Source organism: Lissotriton vulgaris, chromosome 4_1 (genome assembly GCF_964263255.1).
Source record: "Lissotriton vulgaris chromosome 4_1, aLisVul1.2, whole genome shotgun sequence".
NCBI classification, from domain to species: Eukaryota; Metazoa; Chordata; class Amphibia; order Caudata; family Salamandridae; genus Lissotriton; species Lissotriton vulgaris.
Window position 1 is genome coordinate 2130296464 of NC_141691.1, and position 24308 is coordinate 2130320771.

The window sequence follows — 24308 nt, forward strand, 5'->3', positions numbered from 1 at the left end:
ATTTGTGTTGGTCTGTGTGCCTGGGTGTGTAGGTGACTGCATCGGTGTTGGTCTGTGTGTGTTGGTGACTGCATTTGTGTTGATCTGTGTGCCTGTGTGTGTGGCTGACTGCATTTGTGTTGGTCTGTGTGCCTGGGTGTGTAGGTGACTGCATGTGTATTGGTCTTTGTGTCTGTGTGTGTAGGTGACTGCATGTGTGTTGGTCTGTGTGCATGGGTGTGTAGGTGACTGCATGTGTGTTGGTCTGAGTGTCTGTGTGTGTAGGTGACTGCATGTGTGTTGGTCTGAGTGCCTGTGTGTGTAGGTGACTGCATGTGTGCTGGTCTGTGTGTCTCTGTGTGTAGGTGACTGCATGTGTGTTGGTCTGTGGGTATAGGTGACTGCATGTGTGTTGGTCTGAGTGTCTGTGTGTGTAGGTGATTGCATGTGTGTTGGTCTGTGTGTGTAGGTGACTGCATGTGTGTTGGTCTGAGTGCCTGTGTGTGTAGGTGACTGCATGTGTGTTGGTCTGAGTGTCTGTGTGTGTAGGTGACTGCATGTGTGTTGGTCTGTGTCTGTGTGTGAAGGTAACTGCATGTGTGTTGGTCTGTGTGTTTGTGTGTGTAGGTCACTGCATGTGTGCTAGTCTGTGTGTGTAGGTGACTGCATGTGTGTTGGTCTGTGTCTGTGTGTGTAGGTGACTGCATGTGTGTTGGTCTGAGTGCCTGTGTGTGTAGGTGACTGCATGTGTGTTGGTCTGAGTGCCTGTGTGTGTAGGTGACTGCATGTGTGTTGGTCTGAGTGTCTGTGTGTGTAGGTGACTGCATGTGTGTTGGTCTGAGTGTCTGTGTGTGTAGGGGACTGCATGTGTGTTGGTCTGTGTGTCTGTGTGTATAGGTGACTGCATGTGTGTTGATCTGTGTCTGTAGGTGACTGCACGTGTGTTGGTCTGTGGGTTTGTGTGTGTAGGTGACTGCATGTGTGTTGGTCTCTGAGTCTGTGTGTGTAGGTGACTGTATGTGTGTTGGTCTGTGTCTGTGTGTGTAGGTCACTGCATGTGTGTTGCTCTGTGTGTCTGTGTGTGTAGGTGACTGCATGTGTGTTGGTCTGTGTATGTAGGTGACTGCATGTGTCTTGGTCTATGTGTGTAGGTGACTGCATGTGTATTGGTCTGAGTATCTGTGTGTGTAGGTGACTGCATGTTTGTTGGTCTGAGTGCCTGTGTGTGTAGGTGACTGCATGTGTGTTGGTCTCCGAGTGTCTATGTGTGTAGGTGACTGCATGTATGTTGGTCCAAGTGTCTGTGTGTGTAGGTGACTGCATGTGTGTTGGTCTACGTCTGTGTGTAGGTGACTGCATGTGTGTTGGTCTGTGCCTGTGTGTGTAGGTGACTGCATGTTTGTTGGTCTGAGTGTCTGTGTGTGTAGGTGACTGCATGTGTGTTGGTCCGAGTGTCTGTGTGTGTAGGTGACTGCATGTGTGTTGGTCTGTGCCTATGTGTGTAGGTGACTGCATGTGTGTTGGTCTGCATCTGTGTGTAGGTGACTGCATGTGTGTTGGTCTGTGCCTGTGTGTATAGGTGACTGCATGTCTGTTGGTCTGAGTGTCTGTGTGTGTAGGTGACTGCATAAGTGTTGGTCTGTGGGTCTGTGTGTGTAGGTGACTGTATGTGTGTTGGTCTGTGTCTGTGTGTGTAGGTCACTGCATGTGTGTTGCTCTGTGTGTCTGTGTGTGTAGGAGACTGCATGTGTGTTGGTCTGTGTATGTAGGTGACTGCATGTGTCTTGGTCTATGTGTGTAGGTGACTGCATGTATGTTGGTCTGAGTATCTGTGTGTGTAGGTGACTGCATGTGTGTTGGTCTGAGTGCCTGTGTGTGTAGGTGACTGCATGTGTGTTGGTCTCTGAGTGTCTATGTGTGTAGGTGACTGCATGTATGTTGGTCCAAGTGTCTGTGTGTGGGTGACTGCATGTGTGTTGGTCTGCGTCTGTGTGTAGGTGACTGCATGTGTGTTGGTCTGTGCCTGTGTGTGTAGGTGACTGCATGTCTGTTGGTCTGAGTGTCTGTGTGTGTAGGTGACTGCATTTGTGTTGGTCCGAGTGTCTGTGTGTGTAGGTGACTGCATGTGTGTTGGTCTGTGCCTGTGTGTGTAGGTGACCGCATGTGTGTTGGTCTGAGTGACTATGTGTGTAGGCAATTGCATGTGTGTTGGTCTGTGTCTGTGTGTGTAGGTGACTGCCTGTGTGTTGGGCTGTGCCTGTGTGTGTAGGTGACTGCATGTGTGTTGGTCTGAGTGTCTGTGTGTGTAGGTGACTGCGTGTGTGTTATGTCATGTTATGTTATGTTATATTATTTTTATATATAGCGCAAATCACCAACCGGTCTTTAAGCGCTTCTAGAACAAGTGAGCAGGTCGCTAGAATTGGATAGCTAGCGGCAACGGTGTCAGGAATGCAAGATCCCAAGGGGCAAAAAGACAATCCATAAATATACTTACAAATGGCAAGCTCAGAAAATGTAAGAAAACACTTTTGACAGTTCAAAAACGATCTCGAGGAACTTTCAAGATGGCCGCCGAGGTTTATGCCGACTGGAGAAAGGTTGGCAGTCTAGTCTCCAGCCCCAGTTTTCATGAAGCAGGTGAAGCCTGTCAGGAGTGGCGCACTTCACCTGAGTAACGACAAGAACAAGACGTTTGTCGAGGAAGCGCTGCGTAGCTTTGGGTATATAACACATTGCGCTACTTGCAGAGAAATAAAGATTTTGAGTTTCAATTTGTGAGAGAACACAGAAGAAGGGTTTCATTTGCATCAAGTGTGCCCGGTTGTAATTTAGTTCAGAAGTGTATTTTAGGCTTTAACCGGAGTGCGTAGGAGGAGAGTATTGTGTTCTCGAGTGGAGCATGCGCAAAGGCATAGTACCTGTCAGGTGGGTCTGTAGACAGTTCACCCATCTCTGCTCTTTTTCAAACAGAATCCTTTCTGCATTCATGGTTTTGTCTGTGAGCATTTCAAGGACTGTCCATCTTAGCTCTTCAGCGTTGTGGCCAACTTCAACGAAATGGGAACAGAGTTCAGTGGTGTTTTTCTTCAATCTTTACTTTTATATTCTCCAATCCTCGTTTTTATTTTTCTACAGGTCATGCTTACATACTTTTTTTCACATGGGAACCATATCATGTAAACTACGTGTGTAGAATTACAATTAGTGTGCTGCCGTTGTGTCCAGGTCATGGACTCTGTAAGCTGTAGGGATTTGGACGTTGATGTGAGTTTACATACTACGCATGTACCACACGGATAATGGCCGGTGACAGGGGTCATTTCTAGACTTATTGTCTGTGAAGGTTTCTTGTTCTTTACTGGTCGTGTATGCCTTCTTCAGCTCAGGACCAGAGAGTCCTAAAGCTCCCTGTTGAAGAACGAAGTTTGCTGAAAATAGGTAACACCCTTGCGTTTCACTGTATTGCTATGCACCGTGAGGGGGGTATACCATTATTAAACAATATACGCAATGTCGGTTCAATAATTGCTCTCTTCATCGAGTTTCTCAATTTTGGAGAATATTTTTCACTTGAACATTTAACCACTAGCAGGATAGTACGAACCATGACCGCTAGACCGCCATAATTATCGTGCCATAAATCACCGCAGATGAGGACTTTAGAGACATGCTGCACGCCTTTTGTAAACGTAGCCTTACCCACCCGTGTAACTGTTCCTTACTCACCGATTATTCATCACCCCAGCCTCCTTTTAATTACAGAAAGGCTTCTCTTTAGAGACAAAATGACTCGATACAGCGCAAACCATACAACCACAAACATAGCGTTTTGAGCAATGGTGGACGCACTCTTCATTGGCTGTTGAATAACATCCGTCCTATTGGACACAGCCGCCCTGTTGTCTAACAGCACACCATCCTATCTCTAGGCACAATAAATGGAGACCATAACTTTCCACACTAGGGGACCTACTATGATCATGACTCCTGCAATTAATTAATTTTCGCATCTTGAGTGTAGCTCTAACCTATGTAGTCTTCTATGGGACTGCTCTTCTGTATATAGTGCACAAGTAGTGGCATGTTTTTCATAAAAACCTCTAGTAGAGATATGTATATAACGCTGAACTTGCACTCCCACACACTTGTGTATCTGTTTCTTCTGTTTCTCTCATTTACAGGAAACTTGAGCATTTTAGAAACTGAGTGTATAGTAGAACACCATTGGGTTCTGCAGAAGTAGTGTAAGTAACTTACCTGTTGTTCGTTCTGTTTGTCCTGATGAATGCTCCATAGACCCGGCTGGGCTGAAAGGAGCAGAAACATGTCGACCTTGTCAATTAAGTGTTATAAAAAGATCCAGTAACACGATCTCCAGTTATAACCAACGCTTTTTAACTACAAAACCTCACAATTTTCATTAAAGTTTACTTACGGTGGAGTTTTGCCTTTTAGACATCACTTTCTATTTTTTCTTGGGGGTGCCCTTCTCTCTCTGGACACTACTACCAATACCAGAGGTCGCCTCAGGATGAGGCTGGCATACAGCACATTTAGACACCCAATGATAATGCCATAACGCGTATGTGGGGCGGAAAAACGATATACATCGCACAATTGACATAGCGTTTATGAGGGTGATTCAAGTCTACCTACGGTTGCGTAGCTACAAGTGTCCATTCTCTCTTTTGATTATAAGGTACATTGAATTGGGGAACTGAATGGACCATAAATCCTCCTCCCTACCTGTTGATTACGGAGTCTAAAAATGAGCCTAGCCACATGGTTTTGTACAACTTGTAGTCTCCTGAGGAGTTTCTGGGGAAGGCCCAAGTAAAGGGCATTCCCATAATCCAGCCGAGAGATGACGGTGGCGGAAACAATTGATTTCAATGCAGATATGGAAAGGGGGGGAACAAGTTTCCGTAGCTGCCTGAGTATGCCCGTACAGATTCCCACAACCGAGGAGACCTGGCAGGACAAGGACAATTCGAAATCAATTTTCAGTCCCAGGCTTTTTACCACTGGCTCCTGGGACTGGGACCACTCCTAGTTCTAGGGGCCAAAATAGATCACACCAAAGGCTAATTTGAGTTCGAATAATAAGCACCTCAGTCTTATTGGGATTGATCTTCATGGAGCTGGCTGACATCCAATTAACAGTAAACCGAAGCAGATTTTTTACTGACCCCGAACCTGGTTTAAGTTGTCAAGCAGGACCAGAAGCTGAGTGTCATCAGCGTAGTTCAAGACCTGGCAGTGCCTACATGTCAAAGCCTCCAACAAGGGCTGCAGATAGATCATAAAAAGAAGTAGAGACAATGCAGAACCCTGGGGTACTCCGCAGGTCAGGGAGCCCAGGTGCGACAGCTGCTCATCCAATTGAACTCTCTGAGTGCGATCAGACAAGAAGGATCTTAGCCATTGATATGCCTGCCGCTTTATACCCAGATTCAAAAGACGATTCAGCAGAAAGTAATGGCTGACCGTGTCGAATGCTGCTGACAGTTCTAATAAACGATTTACAACAAGGGGGTGGTGATGAACAGAGTGTCTGAGTTAAACAGACCACTCGTACCCAGTCCAAAGATCAGGGCTTGATCCATCACTGTTATTTATCTCACTGCCCCATCCCAGCTCAGAACCTGGCTATATGCAAATCAGTCTGTCCCTGGCCCAGTGCATCATGGGAACAGGGCAGACTAAACTACCAAGCCAATTCTTCACCAGAAAGGAGACAAGCTACCGGGGACCGGTTTCTGGCATTTCAGCCTTCTTCGGCCCGGCTTGCTTGAATCCTGATGGAGCAGTGAGAAAGGGACTCATGTCTGAGTATACCCTGCCACACCTATAGTGGCCAAAAACGATTTACAGAAAGGGGGTGGTGATGAACAGAGTGTCTGAGTTAAACAGACCACTCTTACCCAGTCCAAAGATCAGGGCTTGATCCATCACCGTTATTTATCTCACTGCCCCATCCCAGCTCAGAACCTGGCTATATGCAAATCAGTCTGTCCCTGGCCCAGTGCATCATGGGAACAGGGCAGACTAAACTACCAAGCCAATTCTTCACCAGAAAGGAGACAAGCTACCCCTTGTTGTAAATAAGACAGTTCTAATAAAATCAGAGCACTCGGCAGTTTACTATCGGCCCCAACTCTGAGTTCGTCCAAGACGGACACCATAACTAACTCTGTACTATGGTGTGCTCTGAAGCCCGCCTTTCTAATATGGAGCAATTGATGGTCATCTAGGTATTTTGCAAGAGTTTTCAAAACATGTTGCTCCAGAATTTTTGATAGACAGGGGAGCTGCGAGATAAGCCTATAGTTTTTTAAGGCTAAAATATCTGCCCCTGGTTTTTTCAACAGGGGGGTGACCCTTGCTTCCTTCGGATTAGTTTGTAGATAGCCCAGATCTAGAGACTCATTAAGTAATCTCAGGACCTGCCTTTCCAAACCAGGCAAAGCTATTTGGAAAAGCCTCGGAGGACAAGGGTCCATTCGGGAACCTGATTTGATCAGCTTTGCTAGGGCAACCAGAGTAGCAGAATCGAAGCTTGGGAATTTAAACAGCTGACTGCTAGGACAGGGGGGCTGTTATGATCCAGGGAAATAAAGTCAGTGGGGGTTGTGGTGATTTCCTAATAATGTATATATCTTTCTGGAGGAAGAAAAACTAGAAGCTATCGCAGTTTGGAGAGGCGATTGTGCACTTTTCCCCCCTTTTTAGGTTTTGCCTGCAAATGCGCACGTGCGCATGCGCTAAAAAACCTTATGAGTCTTACTTGGGATCGATGACCCGCCCCCGGCTCCCATTGGCTAGCTCCATAAATGGAGGCTAGCCATTGGGAGCCGGATCTGTCCGTCAAGGCCGGACCAGATTTTGGGCGTTCCCGCGTTTTTTTCCCTGGGCGTGGTTTCACTCTCCGTTGAGCGCTTGAGAGCGCTTTCTCCTCGCTGCTAGCGCTGCGAGCGCTTGGTGTACCTTGGCCGGTGCCCACCCGGCATCCTTTCACCCCGTGTGGTGACCGAGCAGCGTAGGTGCCACCCCGCTCATTTGCCGCCTTTATTTGCCCGTGGTTGCATGTGCCGACTCCGTTTGGATATTTAATTTAATCGAGGGAGCCCACCCCTCTTCAGTCCCGCATCACCACCTCAGCCCCAGGTCAGAGGAGACGCCGAAGGAGCAACCGCTGACGTCACCCGGGAGCCGGCTGCCATTGGTTTAGGCAGCGGGAGGCTCGCCGGGCGACCTGCGCGGTGATTGGCTGCTGGGAGGACCGAAGAAGCAGGAAGCAGCCTGCCGTGCCCTGCCGAGGCTCCCGAGCAAAGGGAGAGCCGGGGAGAAGGAGCAGAGCCGCCGCGAGACACCCGGTGAGTGGGGCAGAAGGAGAGGGAGGGGCTTCGGGACACATTGTCGGTGTCCGCCCCCCCCCCGTAGCGCGAGCTCGTGCTCATTGCCATTGTGAAGCCACGAGGGCTTCAAGGGGGCACTACAGGCATCTACAGGCTTCCTGGTTATCCATTAGAAGTCCACACCCCATTGTCTATTAACCACTCCACTCCACCACGACCCCGCCTTCCTAGGCGTCAGGTCGCGTGCTGCCCGCCGACCTGGATGTTCAACTCCTTGGGAGGAGAGCAAGTGACAGGAGGAGGTAGAGACTGGAGGAGAGAACGAGCCGCAATCATGGTGAGGGGGTGGGGGTATTAACGGAGGGGGTGACTGAATACTGCGGAGAGCCTCCTCGTCGTCATGGGAGGTGGAGGGTCCATGGTGTAAATGAATGAGGTGTAGCCAGTTACGGTGGTAGGAGAGGTATTGAGTGAATGAGGCTACAGGGACAGTCACACGTCTAGTGGGGTTTTGGGTGCAACCCCTGCAGTTATGAATGACGTGTAACAGCCCACAAATAAAATGATCGAGGGAAGCTAGATCCTTCGTGGAGTATTGTGCAGAACATTGAAGGTGGAGGCTGCTGGTGGTGTAAAGGGCAGACGGAGTATCACTGTAGTGATGATGGCAGCAAGGAGTGGAGGATACCGGATACCTCTGAGGGAGTTGAGGGAGCCCCACTGGCAATGCACTGCCATTTCTGTAACTGTTTCAGAAGGGGCTCGGTTTTGGTGCTGGGGGATTTTAATTACTGGCCCTCAGACCCACACGAGTGCTCCGCCTCAAAAGAATTTACCGAATCACTGTCTTCCCTTAACTTCGTCCCACACATCTCTGTCCCCACTCACTCTCACGGGCACATACTTGATCAGGTCTGGGCTCTTAACCTCCCACTGGCCTCGGTGACTGTCTCTCCCTGCCCCGGGTCCGACCATGCCCTCATCTCTTTCTCCATTCCCCACAACCCATCCCCCAAAACCCCGCTTGCCAAAAACACCTGGGCGCGGAACTGGAACAGGCTGGATCTCCCCTCCCTGACCTCCCTGCTTCACAACTCCACCCCTTCCCTCTCCGGCTTACCATCTGCCGCACAGGCCAAGGCCATTAATACCTGGCTGGCTGGAGCTTGCGACTCAGAGGCCCCCCTGCGACGCATTTCCATCCGCCGACTTAAGGATTCTAATAGATGGTTCAACGACCACCTAAAAGAACTTAAGCTGAGCGTCCGTAGGGCAGAGAGGCAGTGGAGGAAGGATTACAGCCCCTCATTAAAAACCCATTTTCTGACACTGCTGGCTGAATACAAATCAGCAATTCTAGCTGCAAAAACCGACTACTTCTCCACGAAAATAACGTCTGCCGCCAACAAACCCAGGGCTATCTTTGACATCGTGAATGACCTGGCATTCTCAGACCGTACCTCGCCCCAAATCCCTCCCTCCCAGCTTCTCTGCGACCAACTAAACAACTACTTCGTGGACAAAATCACTACTATCAAGGCCAATATCCCTTTACCCTCACCTGCCTTCGTCGATCCTTCCCCCCCCCCAGCTCAAAATCATTTCACTCTCATCCCTCCCCTCACTCAGGAATCCTTTCTGGCGATACTCCCCAAAGTCAAATCAGGGTCCCCGGCGGACGTCTGTCCCGCACGCATCCTACAGCAAATCTATTCTAGCTGCCCTGGTCCCCCTATTGCCTTCCTTAACAGCGCCTTGGCACAGGGTGTGGTGACCCCGGTACTAAAAGCAGCCACCATAGTACCCCTGCTGAAGAAACCCGGCACGGACCCTTCTATCTCGTCCAACTTTCGCCCCATCTCCCTGTTGCCCTTCCTGGGCAAGGTGATGGAACGCCATGTTACCGCGGCACTGAGCGCTCACATCGAGGCAAATGGGGGGCTGGCTTCTCGTCAGGCAGGATTCCGCCCCAGGCACTCAACAGAATCGGTCGTAGTCTCCGTCCTAGACAACCTCAGAAAGGGTAGGGACGACAATAACCACCAGGCACTGGTCCTCCTCGATCTCTCCGCCGCCTTTGACACGGTGGACCATACCATCTTACTCACCCGTGTCAGGGCGGCCGGCATCGGGGGATCAGCCCTGGTCTGGCTTTCCTCCTTTCTGAGGGACCGCACTCAGGCGGTCCGTCTAGGCGACTTCACCTCCACCCCCCTCCCTGTCACCTGCGGTGTCCCCCAGGGCTCTTCTCTCTCCCCTCTTCTCTTCAACCTCTACATCTTTCCTCTCATCTTTGCTCTCCAGCAGCTGGAGGTCACCGTCTTCAACTACGCGGATGACCTCCAGCTCATCTTTGATCTGTCCCCCTCTTCTCTCTCGGTTTCCAATTTCCAGTCTACTATGACATTCATCAGGGACTGGATGAATCACAACCATCTTAAACTGAACCCTGATAAAACTGAGTTGGTTCTCACTGGTGGTTCATCCAGCCCCTGGAACTCTTCTTTCTGGCCCCCCTCTCTTGGCCCCGCACCATCCCCCTCCACCACCGTCAAAACACTGGGTGTTAAAATGAACAATCAGCTCACTCTTCACTCACATATCAGCTCCGTGGTCTCTTCCTGTTTCCTCACTCTTCGTACCATCCGCTCTGTTTCCCGTTTCTTCTCCCCCCAGGCTCTTATGACCATCATAGCCGCTCTGGTAATCTCGCGTTTGGACTACGCCAACGCCCTTTTCCATGGCATCCCAGCCTACAGCCTGCGTAGACTCCAAACCATCCAGAACCAGGCGGCCAGACTGATATACGGCCTCCCACGCTATCACCATTCCACCCCCCTCCTAAAAGAACTCCATTGGCTCCCTGTGAAACAACGTTCCCTTTTTAAGATCGGGTGCATGGTCTTTCAGGCCCGGCAGGGCACTGCCCCTGCTTTTATCACTTAACTAATCAAATCCTACGTCCCCGCAAGAAATCTCCGGTCTTCCTCCCGGCACCTTCTCCAGATCCCCCGCTTCTCGCGCAAAAAGTGGGGCGGGTCCAACTTTTCTACTTTGGCCCCCTCCTTCTGGAACTCTCTCCCTGACGACCTCCGCTCTGCAACTCAGTACCTCTCCTTCCGCAGAGACTTGAAAACCTTTCTCTTTAGCCAGGCTTTCCCCGCCTAATGCTATTTCACTCCTCCCTGGTCTTCTTCCCCTTCAGCTTCTGAACCTCCAGCGCCAAGAAACCGCAAGGTGTACGCCGCGCTCTATAAGTGTTTTAAATTAGAATTAGAATTAGGGGCGGATGGGCGTGGAAAGTGTTGTTGCTATTAGTGGCCTCTTATTTACTGCCACTGGTTGGGGTTATTTCCCATTCAATCAGAGTAGCTATTGTACGTATTAACATGACGGGATGGCAGCTACCTTTTTTGTGTTTGTCAGGTACCTTATTGATATCTCGAGTTCGTCCAATTATAAGGGCATGTTATTTTACTTGAGACATGTCACTCTTTTAAAAGTGAAACAAGTCTTATAGAAGGGCAGACATTTGCTTTATTTGTGCAAAGTGTGGTTCCTGATTTTAGGGGTCGTTATAAACGCTGTAGCGTTTGACTGATTCACCAGGTACATGTTAGCACAGATCAGGTAACGCTAGTGAAGGTATTTTTTCACGTGAGAGTGACTGTTGCTAAGCTCATTCATTTTCACAAGCAAAAGTATGATGCTGTGGGACCAATTCAATGCAAAAATGCCCAAACAGGTTTATAAGTTAACTATCAGACCCTACTTCTTATTCTAGAATAAATCTCTACAATTCTAATATGTCAGTTACCAGCCATTACCTCAATAAATCAATTATATTCACCGTATATGTCTTCCTTTTTTGAAATTATATTTTATTTTCAAATATTTTGTATATTAAATTTTAACTTCACTTTGTTTCTAATATATATATATATTATAAACATATATATATATATAGATATTACACTATTTAGAAACAAATACAGTCAACATACACAAATATCTACAAAGCATTGGAAATAATAGGTTCAACATTCACCCATTATTTCTTATAGCCCCTACTGTTTAGATGGATGCTCTATCCCCTATTATCAAAAGGTACATTCATTTTCAGCAACATTGTGCCTCTTTTCAGCGACTACTCATTTTGACCAAGTGCTCGTTATGGGACTTTGTATTGTTGCATGCATTCAGTTTGAAGGCTGCTGAGATTTAAGATCAAAGTTTTGAGGTCCGTTAGTTTTTCAAAATAGTTTCAGAAGCTGTCTTTCGAGTTGATTTCTGCATGCACTACGTCATGTATCGTGCCATGTGAAAAGCAGATTTAATTGCACCAGAAGGGGTAGAATGCACCTGGAATACTAATTGCTTATCTGCTAATAGACCCCACCCACAGAGACTGAACTGATTAAATGAATCAGGCGCAAATTACCCACAGAAAAGCTAACGAACAACCCAACTTTTATATAAATACAATTTTTTGTTGTTGCATTACCAGAGGCATTTATGACTGCCACTGTTGTTGTTAGCCCGCTTAGCTCAGAATTCATTTAACTTCCGTGTTATTCCTCTGTTTCAAAACTTTAGCTCTGGAACACACTTCTCGGATTAATGACACACTTTCCTGCTGTTGTTCCAAAACACCATTTAAATTTTATTATTTGCCGGTCTTGCTGCCTTTCTCCTGTGCTGCGTTGCCCCAGAGATCAATAAATTAATTCGTGTTTTGTAATTGCCAAATGATTGAACCCCCCCCGCCACTTCCGTTATAAGGCAACACGTTTCCGACAAATGATTATTTCTCAGAATTCAAGGTAGTTGGTTTAATTGCTAATGGCCCTAGGTAGTGCTATCTTTATCCATGGCTCGAGGATTGTGAAACTTCTGACTCCTGATGAGAGAATCGTTGAGTGTAAATAGTAAAGGAAGTATGTATCCAGGGATATAGTGCAGTATATTGGGCCTACCCACAGTGACGTTAGTCCTCGACGTAGAGGCTAGAATATGACTGCCTTTACCAGGGATCCAGTATAGTCATATTAGTGTTAGATAGATGAACCGGTCGACAAGTCAAGCTGCATCTATCCATCCACCCATCCATGCATCTATCCATCCACCCATCCATACACCCATCCATGCATGCACCCATCCATGCATCCACCAACTCATCCATGCAAGCATTACAACAACAGCCCGCAGCTCTCCTTCGTCTCTCCTCGCCCCCCTTCCCTGAGCCCGCAGCTCTCCTTCGTCTCTCCTCGCCCCCCCTTCCCTGAGCCCGCAGCTCTCCTTCGTCTCTCCTCGCCCCCCCTTCCCTGAGCCCGCAGTTTTCTTTCTTCCCTCCTCGCCCCCCCTTCCCTGAGCCCGCAGCTCTCTTTCGTCTCTCCTCGCCCCCCCCTTCCCTGAGCCCGCAGTTTTCTTTCTTCCCTCCTCGCCCCCCCTTCCCTGAGCCCGCAGCTCTCCTTCGTCTCTCCTCGCCCCCTTCCCTGTGCCCTGCTATTGTAAATGACAATGCCATTGCCATTTATTTATGTTAAAAAAACATAAATAAAAATAATGTCAAGAGCAATGCCAATAGCTCTAACTTTAACAAAGGCAAAACCATTGCATTGTAAATGCTTGTTTGACTCAGCTTCTTCAGAATCGCAAAGTACTCTTATTGTTTATTTCCTGCCAAAGCAATCCTTTTGTCATACAATGCTGCTTTCCTGTTGGTCTGTATCTGTGTGTGAAGGTAACTGCATGTGTGTTGGTCAGTGTGCCTGTGTGGGTCGGTGATTGCATGTGTGTTGGTCAGTGTGCCTGTGTGGGTCGGTAACTGCATGTGTGTTGATCTGTGTGCTGTGTGTGTAGGTAACTGCATGTGTGTTGATCTGTGTGCCTGTGTGGGTCGGTGATTGCATGTGTGTTGATCTGTGTGCCTGTGTGGGTCGGTGACTGCATGTGTGTTGGTCTGTGTGTGTAGATTACTGCATGCGTGTTGGTCAGTGTGCCTGTGTGGGTCGGTGACTGCATGTGTGTTGGTCAGTGTGCCTGTGTGTAGGTAACTGCATGTGTGTTGATCTGTGTGCCTCTGTGGGTCGGTGATTGCATGTGTGTTGATCTGTGTGCCTGTGTGGGTCGGTGATTGCATGTGTGTTGGTCAGTGTGCCTGTGTGGGTCGGTAACTTCATGTGTGTTGATCTGTGTGCTGTGTGTGTAGGTAACTGCATGTGTGTTGATCTGTGTGCCTGTGTGGGTCGGTGATTGCATGTGTGTTGATCTGTGTGCCTGTGTGGGTCGGTGACTGCATGTGTGTTGGTCTGTGTGTGTAGGTTACTGCATGTGTGTTGGTCAGTGTGCCTGTGTGTGTAGGTTACTGCATGCGTCTTGGTCTGTGTCTGTGTGTGTAGGTGACTTCATGTATGTTGGTCTGTGTCTGTGTGCGTAGGTGACTGCATGTGTGTTGGTCTGTGTGTGTAGGTGACTGCATGTGTGTTGATCTGTGTGCCTGTGTGGGTCGATAACTGCATGTGTGTTGATCTGTGTGCCTGTGTGGGTCGGTGACTGCATGTGTGTTGGTCTGTGTGTGTAGGTTACTGCATGTGTGTTGGTCAGTGTGTGTAGGTTACTGCATGTGTGTTGGTCAGTGTGTGTAGGTTACTGCATGTGTGTTGGTCAGTGTGCCTGTGTGTGTAGGTGACTGCATGCGTCTTGGTCTGTGTCTGTGTGTGTAGGTGACTTCATGTATGTTGGTCTGTGTCTGTGTGTGTAGGTGACTGCATGTGTGTTTGTCTGTGTGCCTGGGTGTGTAGGTGACTGCCTGTGTGTTGGTTCATGTGCCTGGGTGTGTAGGTGACTGCCTGTGTGTTGGTCTGTGTGCCTCTGTGTGTAGGTGTATGCATGGGTGTTAGTCTGTGTGCCTGGGTGTGTAGGTGACTGCCTGTGTGTTGGTTCATGTGCCTGGGTGTGTAGGTGACTGCCTGTGTGTTGGTCTGTGTGCCTCTGTGTGTAGGTGTATGCATGGGTGTTAGTCTGTGTGCCTGTGTGTGTAGGTGACTGCATGTGTGTTGCTCTGTGGCATGGGTGATTATAGGTATGTCGTCCATATATATTTCATTATGATATATGATATCATACACAGATGTTTGCGGAGAGTTCAAGGCAGGTCCGGGGTGGGCTGCGGTGCGACGTCACTGACGCGCATCATCCGATTTGCTATGGCTGGACCCCTCCCCCCCCCCCCCCAACCGCTTCTGACGTCATTAACAGAAAATAAAACGCATAGCGATATACAGGACTACAGGGGGGGGCATTTATAGCCAGGCGAAGATGAATGGGGCACTGAATACTGAGGGACCCTCATTCCACGCCATGGCGCCTTTCTCTCACTCATTCAGGTTATCCCCCCCCCCCCATCCCTCTCTGTTCCGTTTGACTCTGTCTTTTTCCTTCTCCCTCTTGTTCTGGGTCTGATGTTGAAAGGCGGAGCCCCCTTCCCCCCTCTGGCGTTGCTTGGGTTTGTTTGTAAACTGCGCCCGGGACAAAGGTCTGAGACTTCGGTAATAAAGAGCCGGAATCAAGGTAGGGCGAGGGCGGGAGATAGCGCCTCGCACCACTGGGGGCTGCGTGGGAGCTGTCTTATCTCTGGTAAGTCCAGGCTCTCCAACTCCGAGCGGTGAAAGTCCACCTCCTTCACCTCCACTTTCACTCCCCGGGGCCGGGGCAGCAGCACTGAGGGCGCTGCACCCCTCGAGGCGCTTTACAAGACCCCTCTCCGATCCGTCTACGGGGAGGGACCTGAAGGAGCCCCCCTGGGGGGGTCAGAAGAGAAGGTAGGACCGAGGGGTGAGATGACTATTTACTGCCCGGGGGGGGGGGGGGGCACTGGGAAAAAAGACGGCAGAGCATTAGAATAAAGGACCCCACTGAAGCGAACCGAGCGAATCCGCCCCCCCCACAAGTATCCAGAGGGGGGGGGGGGGGTTGTGCTGAGAGGGGGGGCTGTGCTTAGGGGGGGCGCTGCAGATATCAACTTTTATTTCGAGGTGAGGACCAAATGATGCTTCTTTAACACATTTTTAAAATACATTTTTGAAAAACGGGAACGTCTGCCCAGTGTTCTAACGGGCTCCCCTGAAACCTTCCATCCGTCCGTCCGTCTGTGTATCCTTCCGTTCGTCCGTCCGTCCATCTGTGTATCCTTCCATTCATCCATCCGTCCATCTGTGTATCCATCCATCCGTCCGTCCGTCTCTCACTCAGTAGATGTGTAGAGCGCTGCTCGTCACCCCAGACTGCATCAAGGCGCTGGATAGTAATAACAAGGATTGGAAATGCAATAGGTCTCGCGTTTGATTAAGTTAAAGCCTTTTGCTTTGTTATGCAATACCTTTAGCAATGCAAATGGCTTTAACTTAATGAAAGGCGAGACCTCTTGCATTTCTAATGCTTGTTTGACATTGGCCTACCTTCCCTGCCATGGGATTCGCTGTTCTGGCAGCGGGTTCTGCTCTCTGAATCCGTAGTTATAACCAGACCTTTAGATCTGTCCACAGGAGTGAAGGCCTCTGGTCCCACTGACACGCGGCCACCGTGGTCCCAGCTCCGCAGTTCTAGCGCATGTTTGCATGCACGGGTGTGGAGGTGTGACCTGCATGATGCACGGGTGTGGAGGTGTGACCTGCATGATGCACGGATGTGGAGGTGTGGCCTGCATGAGGCATTTGTATTGAGTGTTTGAGTGAAACAGAGGAATGGGGGTCTGCGAGTTTCGTTTTAATAGCCCCGGGTTCCAATGCTGTCCTGTGATTCTGCGCACTTCCCTTAATCTCCAGGGGCCTCATTTATGAGGCCGTGCGTCACTTTTACGCCGCCAGTTCGTCACTTTTTGTGACACGCCAGTGGCGTAAAAAATGCACCTTGTTGCGCCATATTTACAAAGTTACGCATCTAGGTAGATGCGTCACTTTGTAAACCCCTGCGCCACATTATACCTGCTCCAGGTATAATGTATGCAAGGGGGGCGTATTGACGCAAGAAAGGGTCGCAGAACTGATGCAGTGAAATCTATGAGATTTCACTGCGTCACTTCTAGGATGCCGTTGCGTCAAAATCTTGCGCCTGCCTCACAGCAGGTGTAAGACTGACGCAGGCCCTTTCACATGGGGCTTGCGCCATGTGAAAGAACGCATTGCTGGAGTTGCGTCACTTTTGTGACACACTCCAGCAATGCGTCACTTTTGTGCTTACAGATACGTCAGAAATACTGACGTATCTGTAATTCCTTGCACAATGATGCGTCATATTGTAAATATGACGCATCATTGGGGTCGCAAGGAGGACGCAATGAAAAGTGACGCATCGCTGTTTTCTCGCAGCGATGCGTCACTTTTCATAAATGAGGCCCCAAGTGCTTATGAGAAAATGAATCTGTCCTTGTGTAACATCACTGGAGCTCAGTTAAAGCGCTCCAAACCTTCATGTCGAGTTAACGATATATACAATTAAAAAAACTCAAACTGCAGGCCCGCCGCAGCAATGGAACTTTTTGCATTGTACATTTCACATTTAACCCCTTCCCTGCGGGACATATTCCCCCGCTGTGTTGGGGGGAGGAGAGGCGCGCGCAGCGCCCCGGTGCTCATGAAGAGCTCAGCTCGTGAGCCACGGTGGTCGTGTGCTCATGATGAGCTCAGCTCGTCATGACCACTGCCGTTTGTGTAGAACGCTCGCACAGCAGGGGAATTTGCCCAGCATGCGGGCGTTCCAATGGTCATGACGAGCTCAGCTCGTCATGAGCACACGAGCACCGTGGCTCATGACGAGCTGAGCTCCTCATGAGCATGCAAGGTGTTAACATGCCGTTCCCTGGTAAGCTTAGTAACACTGGGTAACCCAGTATCCCTCAGAACCTGGGCGATCGCATGTAAAAATAACAGTTGGTTCTGTCGGGTGATAATTATTTCTTAAACAATTCTTATTCATAGAAAACAGTTGGCTTTAGTTCAAAGGAAAACACGCAGAGACCATACGGGGTATTAAGGGCCAGGCAATAGATATTAAATAATTCTGCGAAATGAATAAATACATCTTTTCGCAAAGTCTTTAGACTGGTCCAAGGGATATTGTTGACGTTTCAACCCAGGATCTGCACTACTTTCTAGTCAGTGCGGGTCTTCTGAGGTTCCGTGACGATTCGAACCTGTGTTTTCGACATCGTCGTAAACCCATAATTTCGGTACCAGTGAACCGTAAATGATCCATATAGTATATCCTGGTGTTTTCACTATGCTACGAGCAAGAGCACTCTTGTTATGAGCACATTTCCGGTACACCGATGGCATCCATTTTAGATTATGGCATCCATCTTGTATTCTTGCCCTCACATAGTCAATGGACAAACAGTGACCTCTGATCAATTCATTCCGCTTTAAGGACACGTAGGCTTTAGCCGGCGATTCACCTTGCCAAAATGACACGTACACCTAAAGTCAAAAACGCTGTGGCCGCATGACTCGGCAGAAGCTGTCTCCTCTGCCTGAGGCCAGTCCTGCTATACTGGTTCTCGTGCTCGTTGGCCTGATCATGATTAGGTGGCCGAAGTCGGTAGCCTTGCCCATTTACGACCCACAAACATCTCTTATCCTGTTTTTCTATCTTCTACACCTGGCTCTGCTCCTTTCCTTCTGGGCCTTTATTAGGGGGAGGTAACGAAATTTACGATGAGGCGGTCCGGCTCTTGAATGAGAAGATGACATGGGATTATGATCGAACAGTGGGAACCCCTCATTCGTAATGTTTGACATCAGAAATTTGTTGACGATTCCTGTTTTACGCCAAATATTTATTGTTTAGGATACAAAGTTTAAGAAACATATTAGTATATGAAGAATGTTGCCCACAGCTAAAAAACTTGTATTTAAGGAGCAACCAACTTAGTGCAAATCGAACAGGCTCCTAGAATCTGCCCGTGTGTAGTTTCTGTGACTTCTGTGTCCCTGCAGTAATAAACCTTTGGTCTTTGACGCCACCATCGAGAAGCCCGTGTTTCTGTTTATTTGTGCACCGACTCAGGGGTCTTCGGGTGTTGTCCCTGACACCTCTGGACCTTAATAAAGTCCAGAACTCCAATTGGCGCCCAACGTAGGGCGACGTCATTTGGTACCGGTCCAAAAGCCTGAAGAGTTCGAGAAGCTTCGTGTGAAGATTCCAAAGGGAGGCGCCCCACTTCATCGATCCCGGTATATCGCAAAAGTGGCCCGACGTTCTCTTCCACGAGGGTTCCCGTTCGGACGGCTGCAGTGGTCCCCTGCCTTGACTGTCGCCCTGTCTTGGACCCGAGGTGCAGACCTTAGTACGGCGAGACGTGACGGGTTTCTCCTTGGTGACGTCTTCAGTGCCTCAGTTAAGTATTAAGTGGTTGCTAGTTGTTTGGTTACTTCGTAAGGATTTATCAATTGGTTTACTCCTGTTTGGATAGTCCTTTTAGTTCTTTGGTTTGGTTTGGTTTCGTAAGATTATCACTGGTTGTTCTCGTTACGATAATCTTTGGTTTGGTTTGGGTATCGATACATTTGTTCATTTTGGTAGGCCTAAGTTCTAAGTTCGAGTGCGCACCTTTGTTTGTGTTCGTTCTGTGTTCCGGTTTATAAAATGGTAAGTCGGAAAAACTGTATGTTTTCATGTTTTGGTTGCAACAAGGATTCCCGGTTGGAGGACTCATGTCCGGTTCCTCCGATTGGAACTCCTCTTTATGAACTTTACTGCAAACATGGTGTGGGTCCGATATCTTATAATGAGGTGTGGATCCGTTACACGGAAAAAGATGGTGTCCTTAGTTGGCCACTACATGGTAGTTTTGAACCCGAAATTCTCGATAATTTGGAAATAAAACTGTTTAAGAAGAAAGCCCGGCCGGCAATGTTTGATTCTTTCCATTGTTGGCGAAAAGAATCCAAACAGAGAGAGATTAAAAAATTGAAGAAAGAGCAAAAAGAGCAAGAGTTGACCTTAGTACAGTCTGCCAAGCAGCTGCAACTCAATGAATCTGAGAAAGCGATAGAGGTAGCCGATAGAGAGCGTAATTTAGCGATAGACAAGTGCTATCCTGCCTTGCCATCGAGTACTGCTAAGACAGTAGAGGACCCTGAAAAGGATCCCCTGTTGTCTTACTTGTTGAGGTCACCTCCACCGTATGCACAGGGTGCTACAGCTCCACCTCTGCCAAATGTTTTGTTACCAGCTGCCGGACAGCCTGGTATGCCTGCTCCTGCTCCCCTGAATCAAGCCCCTGCACTCCCTGTGGTTAACAATATACCTCCGGCACCCCCCTCTTCTAGGGTTGCCAGCTCCTCTGCCTATGCCTGTACCGCTTATACCTGTTGTTTCACAAGTTACTCTTCCTGCTACCCCTACTCTTGCTGCTCCTTCTGTTCCAACTACTACTCTACTCACAACTTCTGCAAGCTATATGACTCCGCTTTCTGTTCGTCGGAGAATCACTGAATCTGTCTCTAATATTCTATCTCCCTTTTACAAAACTCTGATTAGGAGTCCTGCCTCTGAATCTGTTCAGAGACGTAGTCGGCTTCCTAGTGGTGAAGAACGAGGAATATTAGATTCTACAGCCCTTAGGTGGATTTCGAAAGTTGGAAGGTATGATGTACGAGATGTATTAGATACATTTATGCAATGGAATGAACCGATACAGCGCTATGCGTTCGATGTTATGTGTTCCCTTTTGCGTGAGGAGTGGGAGGAGAACGACTCTGAACCAGTTCCGGATGAATTAATTCATGTTCAACAAAAATTTGCTGCAGGTATGATAGTAGGTCAGGACGTAAAAGAAGCAATGGAACTGATTTTAGGCTTCAGGTTTGATCCTTCCCTCCGTTCACCAAGAGACTTAGAGAAACGTAGCACAAAACAAGGTCGTCAATATCCTATGAGAGAAGTTCCGCCAATATGGCGCGAAGCCATTCAAGCTGATGCGGCCCATGGTATTGTAGCCGCTCCAGCCCAATTCCAGAGAGTGTGGATACACATTCCGTGGAAACGAGCTGAAGTGTTAGCAGTAAAACAGGCCTTGCCAGATCCGCGTAAAAAACCCGCCGGATATTACAAAGAGCTGACCCAGACGGTTCAAGCTTGCGTAATGAATTTAGCAGACATTGACATGCTATTTGGCAATGTAGTACCGCAACCTATTTGGGCTAAAATTCGTAACGAAAATCATCCAGTTGCCCTTGGTGGTGATTGGCCAGCTATAATAGCGGCAGATGGTCAACAAATTGGTGGTTCTAAACCCGAACCTCTAATTGCTAATTTGCCTGGTAGGATAATTGATTTAATGAAAACCCTGATGCCAGCATTGCGCGTTAACTGGGCCAAATTGTCCCCATGCAAGCAGAAGAAAGACGAAAGCGTCTCCGACTTCTTCACTAGATTTGAAGAAACTTTTGTAGATCACAGTGGTCAGGATATGAGCACGGAGGGATGCCAAAGATTATTTGTTGATAAATTTGTGCACAATTTGTTACCAGAGCTTAGTAATAAATTAAAAGATTCTGAAAGTGCGTGGGCTGTCTCTACGACTGCACAAATACTTGCGACTGCCCAGTACTATGAAAATAGGGATAAAGAAGAGAAAGAAAAATCAGAAAAGAAAACAAAAGATTTAAAAACTAAAGTCCTTTTGCAGCAGGCATATCCGCCCCACACGAATCAGACAAACTTACAGCAAGGGCCATATCAGAGGACCGATTACAGTTCCCAAAGACCGCAGTATCAGTGGAATCAGTGTGCTTACTGCAAAAAGGAAGGTCATTATAAGAATGAGTGTCCAGTACTAGCGCAAAATAATAGTGCTTCAGCTCAGAGAGGTCGTGGTGGTTTTACGCAAACTTCTAGAGGTCGAGGATGAGGTGCTATGCCTCCACAGACTAATGATCGCCCTTCTAATTATTTTGATCAGCGAAACGGACAATCTGTACAGCCAACTAGATCTCAACAGTATCACGTTGAAGACTACTGTGAAGTTAGTGAGAAATTTCAACAAAATGAGTACTAGGACAGCCATGGACAAATAGAGGGAGTAGTATCAGTTCCAGTAGATCAGAGTGGGCCTTATGTCGCAGTAGCTACATCAGGTGTAGTCGAACCGTTTCTGTTGGATACTGGTGCAGCAAAAAGTTCTATCATACATGCAAAACTCCCTGGCGCACCTTTGTCCGGCTTAACAAATGTTTCAGTAGGTTTTTCAGGCGCCCCTATTCACAACCCTGTTTCTGGTCCTTTGTCCATTTCTGTGGGGCCTCGTCAATTAAAAGCACCCCTGATTTTGACAACCGGTTGCAATGAAAATCTGCTTGGTTTAGACTTGTTAAAACGCCTGTATGCGACACTGTACTGTTCTCCGTCAGGAGTACAGCTTACGTTGGGTAAGAGAGTCATCTCCCCTATGTACTTGTCGATGGATGCGCTCCCACTGGAGCTGCGTTCTCTCCCTGATACTCTTTGGGCGACTGGTCCTAACGATGTAGGTCTTTTGGAAATTCCTCCTTATGTAGTAAGTTTGAAAGCAAATGTTAAATTCCCACGAATCCCTCAATATAAGATCTCTAGCGAAGGTGAACGCGCGCTTCTATTGATAGTGCAAGTGTTGCGTGTTAATCTAGGTTCCTGATCGATACTGTGACCTTATGCCCCTATTCGGCTATAAATCCATTTATTCCCTATATTGGCATAACCGTTCAAGTGCGATTTTCTGAAAAGTCATCTCTGGCCTCACACGAACAGAGCCACATTCCAGCATGACTCTCTGCTACTTCCTTTGCGACCAATTAGTGCAATGACAGAGCAGCAGTCACTATCTGATATTCCTAGATAACACTCCGAGTTCTTCAACAAGATAAAAACTTAGCAAACCTGGAAATCCCCGCTTGCTATGTTTTGATTAGTAATGGAACTCTAAAGAGCAACTGATAACTATCACTTCCTAGTGACATCTTTAATTGACGTCTTATGTCCAGCAAACTTGCGTCAAACCCGGCACCTGTCAGGTATAAATATTACCAACGTTGCCTTAAGCAATGAGCGAGAACCTGTTGCTGATGCCAGCTGCCTGCAAGACCCCGTGTTGGTAAAAACTAGCACTCTGTCGCTGCAGCCTGCTATCCTGTGGTGGTGAAGCTGCTGATTACCATTATCGCCGCTACAGCGCGAACTATGGTGCAGTACGCTTAAGGAGCTGAAACAGCCGTCCTCTGCGAAGACATCCAGCCCAGCTGCCCGCGGACGCTGTCCCCCGCCTCCTTCCTCGACGCGCTGAAGAGAAGCCGCTGCCTTTCTCGTGCAGAGAAATCCAGTCCCGGCGCTTCCGGTTTACCCTCGCGGGTGACTGGGATATCGAGAGAGACCCCTGAAGGAGATACCAATCCTCCATCATTCTATTCAGAGGTATGGTGTTGACTAAACCCTTAGATGAGAATTCTTGAAACAAACCTTGGCAAAACCAACTTAACTTAAGCTACTTACTTACTCCCCTTTTCACGTGTTAGGCTTAGGTCAGGCACACTGGGGTAGGCTTAGTTAGAAGCACCAGATGAGTATGTTAGCCTAATGTATATATGACTGTATATATGTTTTATTACTTTTAAACCATTGTATGGCTAAGAAACCATATCAATGCTTTTACAGTTCTATTTCGCAATACTTATCTTACTGTACGTACTTTTTATAATAACAGTTATTGCAATTGTGGCAATACATTTCTCTTGTACGAGAAGAAAGACTGTTCAATAAATGTTAACCCTTTATTGACAAACGCCCGTCTCTCTATTCTCTACATACCGTGAAAGTAAACTGCACTAGACTGACTGAGTGAAATCTATGTCTATTGTTTCACACGACCCTAGAGATCGACTCTTGATCTGAGGAGCAAAGTTGTCATGTTGCACGGTTGTTGGAAAACTGAATCCCTTCTTGTCTGTGCCAAGGAAGCTGATCACTTCCTATGCAGAGAAGAAAGTTTCCAGTGACCTCTGAGCTAGTTGGTAACACAACCCAATTAAGTTTAGCATAGTCAGTGGAGGCCTGGAATATCCGCAGTTCCACGTCGATACTACTGTTTATGTTATTCCAATGCGCAGGGCCTAGTGGGAAACTAGGAACTACACTACATGGCGCCCAACGTTTGGTAAGGCGATAAACTAACGCAAGACTTGTAGAGTAACTCAGTCGTGCATATTTCACAGACCCCTTTCTCCCGGAAAAACTCCAATAGACGTCTGGAGTGGGTGAAAGGTTAAAATCCGCCCGACCTTAGTAGGAAGAGATTCCTATGTAAAGCTCCGGTTTATTCAACGTTGAAGGATACAGTGTTCCAAAATATTGTGCACCTAATCTTTGTCTCCTTGGAGACCTACTCTGCAAACCTGCATTTTTTGAAATGTCAGTAGAAAACGGAACCTCTGGGGCCGCAGTAGATGCGACTCAGCAAGGTCCCGAACAAGCAGACCCGGATGCTATTATCATCCCGGTCCAGTTAAGAAAATCTATAACTTTAAAACTTATAGAAAACGGACTGACACCTCAGGGTGGTACAGTAATTTTCGTGATAGAGGCTCACGAGTATCGGCAGACAGAGGTATTCTATTCATGGATAAACTTTCCAGCGGCAAACGCTGCAACACAAGAGTTTCACTATTACAAAATAGAGGAACCTCCGGGAGAGTACGCTCCTTTCGAGGAGATTGAAATCCCACTTAAATTTCAAGAGCACCTGCTCTGGTTTAATGGCGCCCTAAAACACAATAATCACATAACTAGGCTCGGTTCTCTAGGGAGACCAGGAGCAACGTGGCCGGTTCTAGCCAGCTACACACCACATCCTGACATTGCAAGAATGTCAAGAGAAGAGCTGTTAGCACAGCTAAACACATTAATAAAAATACATAGGCAATTAGTCCAATATGTAAT

General features: G+C 47.9%; 1 protein-coding gene across 1 annotated transcript in view; it reads left to right on the forward strand.

The window, feature by feature from the left end:
- Positions 1-15018: 15018 nt before the first annotated feature.
- Positions 15019-24308, forward strand: part of LOC147725206 (butyrophilin subfamily 2 member A1-like) — a 140398-nt gene continuing 131108 nt past the window's right edge. The window contains exon 1 of the mRNA XM_086966548.1: positions 15019-15163. The gene's annotated coding sequence lies outside the window, so the exon portion shown is untranslated. The remainder of the gene's footprint in view (positions 15164-24308) is intronic.